Consider the following 6,495-nt stretch of genomic DNA (forward strand, 5'->3'; position numbering starts at 1 on the left):
AGCCGAAGTCGGACGCTTAACCGACTGAGCCACCCAGGTGCCCCTAAAACCTACCTTTTCACTTGTATTTTTAGTATCCTTAGATTCACAGTGAACAAATGTTTAATTATTTTTAAATGTTTTTCTCTTGATATTGTGTGGGATGAGGGCAGAGGAATGAGATAAAATCATTTGTATAATTTGTACACTTAAATTGTGGTCTGTAATAAACAGAAAACACCACCCAGCACCCTGCTACATGAAGAACCATGAAGGTGCTTTTATTAAGGCAGCAGGTATAACAGCCAATGTGACCTACAGAGAGTTGGGTTTATTATGGCTCTTCTTTTTGTGCGCCCCACACTACTTTGATAAAGTGGAATGAGGGCTGCAGTTTCTATTTCTTGTCTTAGGTAGGTACAGTATTACTAAGATGTAATCTGTTTATAGACTTGCTTCAAGTACAATCCTTATTTTTTTTAAGTTTATTTATTTTGAGAGAGAGAGAGAGAGAGAGAGAGAGAACAAGCAGGGGAGGGGCAGAAAGAAAGGGGGACAGACAGAGGATTCGAAGTGAGCTCTGTGATGATAGCAGAGAGCTCCGTGTGGGGCTTGACCTCACGAACCATGAGATCATGACCAGAGTTGAAGTTGGACGCTTAACCGACTGAGCCATCCAGGGAACCCTCAAGCACAATCCTTAAGCAGAGAATCTTTATCAGATTACTTCTTTGGGAAGTTTCGTTAGATTCCAATATGCTCCATAAAAGATCTGCTCTGTGTTTCTTCAATGTAAAGAGCACTCTATGCCTGCATTTTAGTTGGCTGTATTCCTCATGAATGATAATTCATGTCCTCCAGGTGCTGGGTCAGAGACGAGGAATATCCCTCTATGAATATAATCTACTTGAGAATGAACCTCTGGTTGCCGAGAAACACGACCCTGAAACTTACTGAGATCTACCATTATGGGAGATTGTATGTTCCAAAGAGGACTGCACAAGTATGTATGTCTCATCCCAAACGTTTCTCTTCGAGTGTTTCTGATGCTCCTCCCACTGACAAGTTTGAGACCTGTACGTTCCATACCCTTGAAACTGGGCAGGGTTTTGCGACAACTCCAATTCATTTGGTGAAAGTGATGCTATGTGATTTCTGAGGTGAGGTCATAATAGAATATAGCATCCATCTGGCTTGCTCCCTCTTGCCACACACCTTGGGAACCCTGATCCTATATATAAGAAGTCAAACCAGATATCTTGAAGCCACCATACCGAGAAGAGTAGTGGAGAAGCCTGTTAGAAAGAGTGAGAGAGACCTTAGGAGCCCCAGGCTGTGCCAGCCCTCATCTGCCTGAGTCTTCTAGCATCCACTGCTATTCACAGTGAGCCAGGACAACCTACAGGTCCCTGGCAGAGTCAAATGTAACACCTCATGGGGTGTGCATAACCATCACGGAAAACAAGTCCCATTGAAGAGGAACTCACAGCGAAACATTATAAAGCACACAAGGAAACAGGCCACCACATTTGTGACTCAGTAAGTGCAACAAATGGGAGAATTGATACTCTATTAACTATAGATATTAGAACAATGTTTAAATTATGTTGTTAATTTTAATTCCAGTATAGTTAATGTACATTGTTTTATTAGTTCCAGGTGTACAATATAGTGATTCAATAATTCTATGCCTTACTCATCATGATAAGTGTGCTATATTAGAACAGTTTGAAAGACTTTTAAGTAAATGTGTTTAGAATGTTCAAAGAGATAAAGGAAAAGGATAGACTAATACGAAAGTAAGATATTATGAAAAAAAAAGAACAGGTAGATTTGAAAAGAAAAGAAACAAAAATTCTAGAAATGTAAACAAATTAAATTCAATGTCCATTTTAAAGACTATATGATACAACTGCAAGGGGAATCTGAGCAAGAGAATCAGAGAGATCTGAGAAAATCACCCAAGGTCAGCACAGAGAAAAAGAGCGGAATATGAAAGAAAAATGAAGACCTGAGAAAAAGAGAAACTCAAACTCCTATTGAATACGAGTTCCAGAAAGATAAAATAGAGACCAAAAAATGCACGGGGTGGGAGTTGGGGTGCGGGGGAGGAATACTTGAAGCAAATAAGGGCTGAAAATTGTCCAAAACTGAAGAAGACTTGAGTCTTCAGGTTGAAGATGCATATCAAGTCCCAAATAAGATATCTAAAAAACAAATCCACCTAGACACAAATCACTAATGTAAACAACTGGGGGAAAAAAGAAAATATTGTTACTATGGTGAAAAAAGAATCTATAATAAAGGAATAACAATGAGACCGACCAGACTTCTAATCACCCACAGTCGATGCCAGAAAGTCATGAAATAGAAACATCGAGGTGTTGAAGTCAATAATTGTCAACTTAGATTTCCTTAGCTGATGAAATTCTGATTCAAGAATGTGAGAGAAAATAAAATGAGAGTGATTATATGAAACAGAGAATTTTACAAGCAGATATGATGAAAAAAATACTAAAGAACATGCTTCACCAAGACATAAATTGAGCCCAGGAGGAGAGACTGGGATAAAAAGAGCAAATAGTAAGGAAACACACTGATGAAATATGTTGGGAAAATTAATTAAATAATTATAAAAGTAGTAATGGTGATGACTAATTTAGTAAAGAATTGAAAAATAAATAGGAAATTAAACAATGCTAGATAGCAATACATAGTTTGTAGGAGGGGAATTGGGAGTTAAAGTATTTTATTTATTTTTGTTGCTTAAGATTATCTTTAAAGGAAGGAGTTAAAGATACTGATGGAATCTTGGGTGTTAGGTATAAATGTTAATATTTTAAAGGTAATCACTGAGGATTGGAATAAAAGGTATAAATTCCAAAACACTAGGAGTGTTTAGAAGAAGAGAGTAAATGAAAGAAAATTCAATTAATCCAGGAGAAAGCAAGAAAGGAGAAAAAAAGAAAGCAAAGAAAAAGAAAATTAAATAAATATGAAACAAGAAGGTGGTGATAAATCCAAAGAGGGTATTCATGATGTAAAGAGAATGCTAGTTTTTACTAAAATCTGTTTTCTGTCTTCCATAGTAATAGAGTTGTGGTTGGAACATGGCTGCCCGGATAATGGCTCCATTTTCCTGCTCCTTTGCTACCAGGTGTGACTAAGTAGCTAAGTTCTGGCCAATGGGATATGAGCAAATGAGAAGTGTGTCACTTCTGGATCCAGGCCTTAAGAAGCTTCTACCAAGTAGATAAAGGCAATGCTCTGAGGAATGGAATAGAGATATGGAACAGAGGAGCCACCCTGACAACCTGGACCACTTATCCTAAGACTGTTTCAGGAGAGAGAAATAAACATTATGTTTCAGAGGAGTCAGAGAGGAAGATCTCTTTCTTACAATAACACTTTACCCTAATTAATATACATGATAAATGAAAACTGATTAAAATAAAAGGCAGACTCTCAGAATGAGTTAATAATACCGAAATTCAACTGTTTTTTACAAGACATACTTAAAACATAGTGACTTAGAATGGTTGGAAATAAAGAGATGAGAAGATATATACCAGGCAACCACTAACAAAAAGAAAGCTATGGTATCATGCAAAATAAATTTAAGGTGAAAAACAATGGACAGATAAACATGTAATGAATTTGCCTAGGCAACTGGATTATAGTCCTGCTTTGCGATTTATACAGTGAAACCTTGGGCAAATTGCTTTATTCTTGTCTAGTTTCGATTTCCATCTCTATAACAGTTGATGATATTTTATTTGCTGAAATGTGAGAATTAAATGAGATAATGATGGGAAACTGATTTTCTTTTTTTTTAAATTTTGTTTATTTATTTATTTAGAGCAGGGGAGGGGCAGAGAGAGAGGGAGAGAGAGATCCCAGGCAGGCTCTGCCCTGTCAGCACAGAGCCCAACTTGGGTCGGGATCTCACAAGAACCATGAAATCATGACCTGAGCTAAAATCAAGTGTTGGATGCTCAACCGAGGGAGCCACCCAGTTGCCCAGGAAACTGATTTTCTATAGCCTTAAAAGATGAAACTCAAATTCTATCACATAATTCATTCAACATTTACTGAGCACCTTTGATGCACCAGAAACTGTACTGAGAACTAGGAAGATGGAGATAAGTCAGTCATAATACTTGTCATCAGGGATATTATATGTTAAAAAATGAGTTTAATAAAATCTTCCGAGGCGTTGCAATGGGGTAGGGGATGTGCATTGCATCTAGAGTGAGTGGCTAGTTCTAACCTGCAGCAGTGTCAAAAGATTTCATAACGAAGCGGCCCTTAGGTTGCATCCTGAAAGATGAGCAGGTGTTTGGACAGGTTGAGTAAGAGGAAGGGCATCCCATGAGAGAGCACAGCATAAAATTAAGTGGCCTTACAGGGAACTGCATGCAAGGACCTCAGAGTTGTTTGATAAGACTGGAGAAATAGGTACTGGCTAAGATACTAGGACTTCATCTTACAGGTAATGGGGAGTCATTTGAAGGGCTTGTCCAGGGAATGACCCACTCAGTTTTGTATTTTAGAAGGCTTACTTTGGCCACAATGTGAGAGATGGCAGGGGTGAAGGTCCTACCAGCTTTGAGGCAGTGAGACTAATAAGGGAAGAAATGCAATGTTTCAGGGGCTTGAAACACAGGATCTGAAACCAGACAAGAACAGTGACATTGGAGGGAAGGTGATATACAGGAACCTCTGGTGTGTGGAGGGGGCAAATGGGAGAGAGAAGAAGGAAGCTGGGACAATTTTCAGATTTCTCCTTTAGATAACTAGGTGGATCGTGAAGGTATTTATTGAGAGCATAAGACTACAGAGAAAAGCCAGATGGCAGGAAAATTAACTTCTGTTTTAGTCAAGCTGAGTTTAAGGCCCATGGGAAGTCTGGATAGAAATTTCTGGTAAGAAACTGGCTTTACAGAACTGGAGATCTGGGATAGGGGTGGGCGTTTATGAGTTATCAGCACATGGTTGGTAGTTGAAGTCATGGGTGCTGTGTGGAAAGACCAAGCAGTGTTAGAAACGGACCAAGGGCAGATTATTTAGCCACTCCAACATGTAAGAGGTGGCAAGAAGGCTGAGCATGAAACAGACAACTTAGAGACGGAAGTGTCATAGGGGCCAATGGAAGGGATAGTTCCAAGTCTGGTCCCCAATGACAAACACTACAGATAGGTTAATTAAGAAGAGAATCGAAAATAAAAACAACAACAGTATACTTGTTTAGGGCCTTTTTAAAGCCCTAAATGACCTTTGTCAGGGTCACCTCGTGAAAGTTGGTCTGCAGGGAAGAATGAGTGGTAGATTAAGAAATGGATGTGAAAATAATGAGAACAGGTGTTTATCTCCAAAAGAGCTTGGCTGTTGAGAAGGTGGGGACTGGATCAAGTAAGTGTTGTTGTGTGTGTGTGTTTTTTTTAATTTTTGCAGTTTGTTTTTAAAATGCGTGAATGTGTTTGACATGATTAAGAGCCCTGGGAAGATGCTGATAGAAGGAGCCTGAAGTCCAAGCTAGGGAATAACCTGTGAAAAGCCATTCTTGGCTTGGAACTAGATGGAAACCGATTTCTACGCCACAAAGATGATCAGAAACGCCATTTGTAACGTTGTTTTCAAAGGCTGGAGGAGGCGACTTGCCATTTATTGAGCACTCACTGTGAGCCAGTCCCTCTCCCAAATTTGAATGTATTGCTGGAATTGGAAGGCAGATCGACTCCGTAGCCTGTTCTTTCCACGAAACCGTTAATCATTAAACATGAGTAAAAGAAGCACTCCTTCAAGCTTCAACCCTCCTGCAGATGCTAACCCATCTGCAATCTCTTTAACATCACAGAGAATAAACCATCCCTGCACAGCTGGTTCAGGAGCGGCTCTGGAGTGCAGTTCCCTTGCTCTGTGGAAGTCGGTAACTGTCCAGTGTGGCTCCGTTCTAGCCTCGGCGCCCGGAGGAGGGGGAGGTGCCCGCAGCACCGGCAGCCGGCGTTCGGAGGGAGGCGGGCTCGGGCTGCAAGCACCGGGAGAGGGAGAGAGGGAGAGGGGCGCTGGGAGGCGTCTCCCGGGACTCTCAGCCACGGCCGCTCCCGTGGCCGGCGCGTCGGCCCGCCCAGCCCGGGCTTTCCCCGCCGCTCCCGGCGCGCCCGGCCGCGGCTCGGCGCCCGGCCCCGGGGACGGCCGCTCCTGCCCGCCGGGCCGCCCGGTGCCCGTGACCACCCGGCGGCCGCTTTCGGTTCCGCGCCTTATAAGGCCTGACAGGGGGGTCACGTGCGTCCCGGGCCGCCTGCTGGGAGGAGGGGGCGGCGGGGGGGGGGAGGGGCGGGAAGCGGGGAGGAAAAGGGGAGGGAGCCGGGGGCGGAGGAAGGAGCGAGGGGCGGATTCTGTGGCCGTGGGAGGCGGTGGCAGCGGCGGCGGGGAGCGGACCGCTTGGAGCTGGACCGAGGTGGAGGAGAAGGAGGAGGAGGAGGCGGTGGAGGAGGAGGAAGGGACCGGCGCGGG

General features: G+C 42.8%; 1 long non-coding RNA gene across 1 annotated transcript; it reads left to right on the forward strand.

Annotated features, from left to right (window-relative positions):
* The first annotated feature begins 732 nt into the window (after positions 1-732).
* Positions 733-3,463, forward strand: LOC131485109 (uncharacterized). Its single transcript, XR_009248648.1, has 2 exons — positions 733-1,518; positions 3,069-3,463. It is a non-coding gene; the product is annotated as an uncharacterized LOC131485109 (long non-coding RNA).
* Positions 3,464-6,495: the final 3,032 nt, after the last annotated feature.

Source organism: Neofelis nebulosa, chromosome 1 (assembly GCF_028018385.1).
Source record: "Neofelis nebulosa isolate mNeoNeb1 chromosome 1, mNeoNeb1.pri, whole genome shotgun sequence".
NCBI lineage: Eukaryota > Metazoa > Chordata > Mammalia > Carnivora > Felidae > Neofelis > Neofelis nebulosa.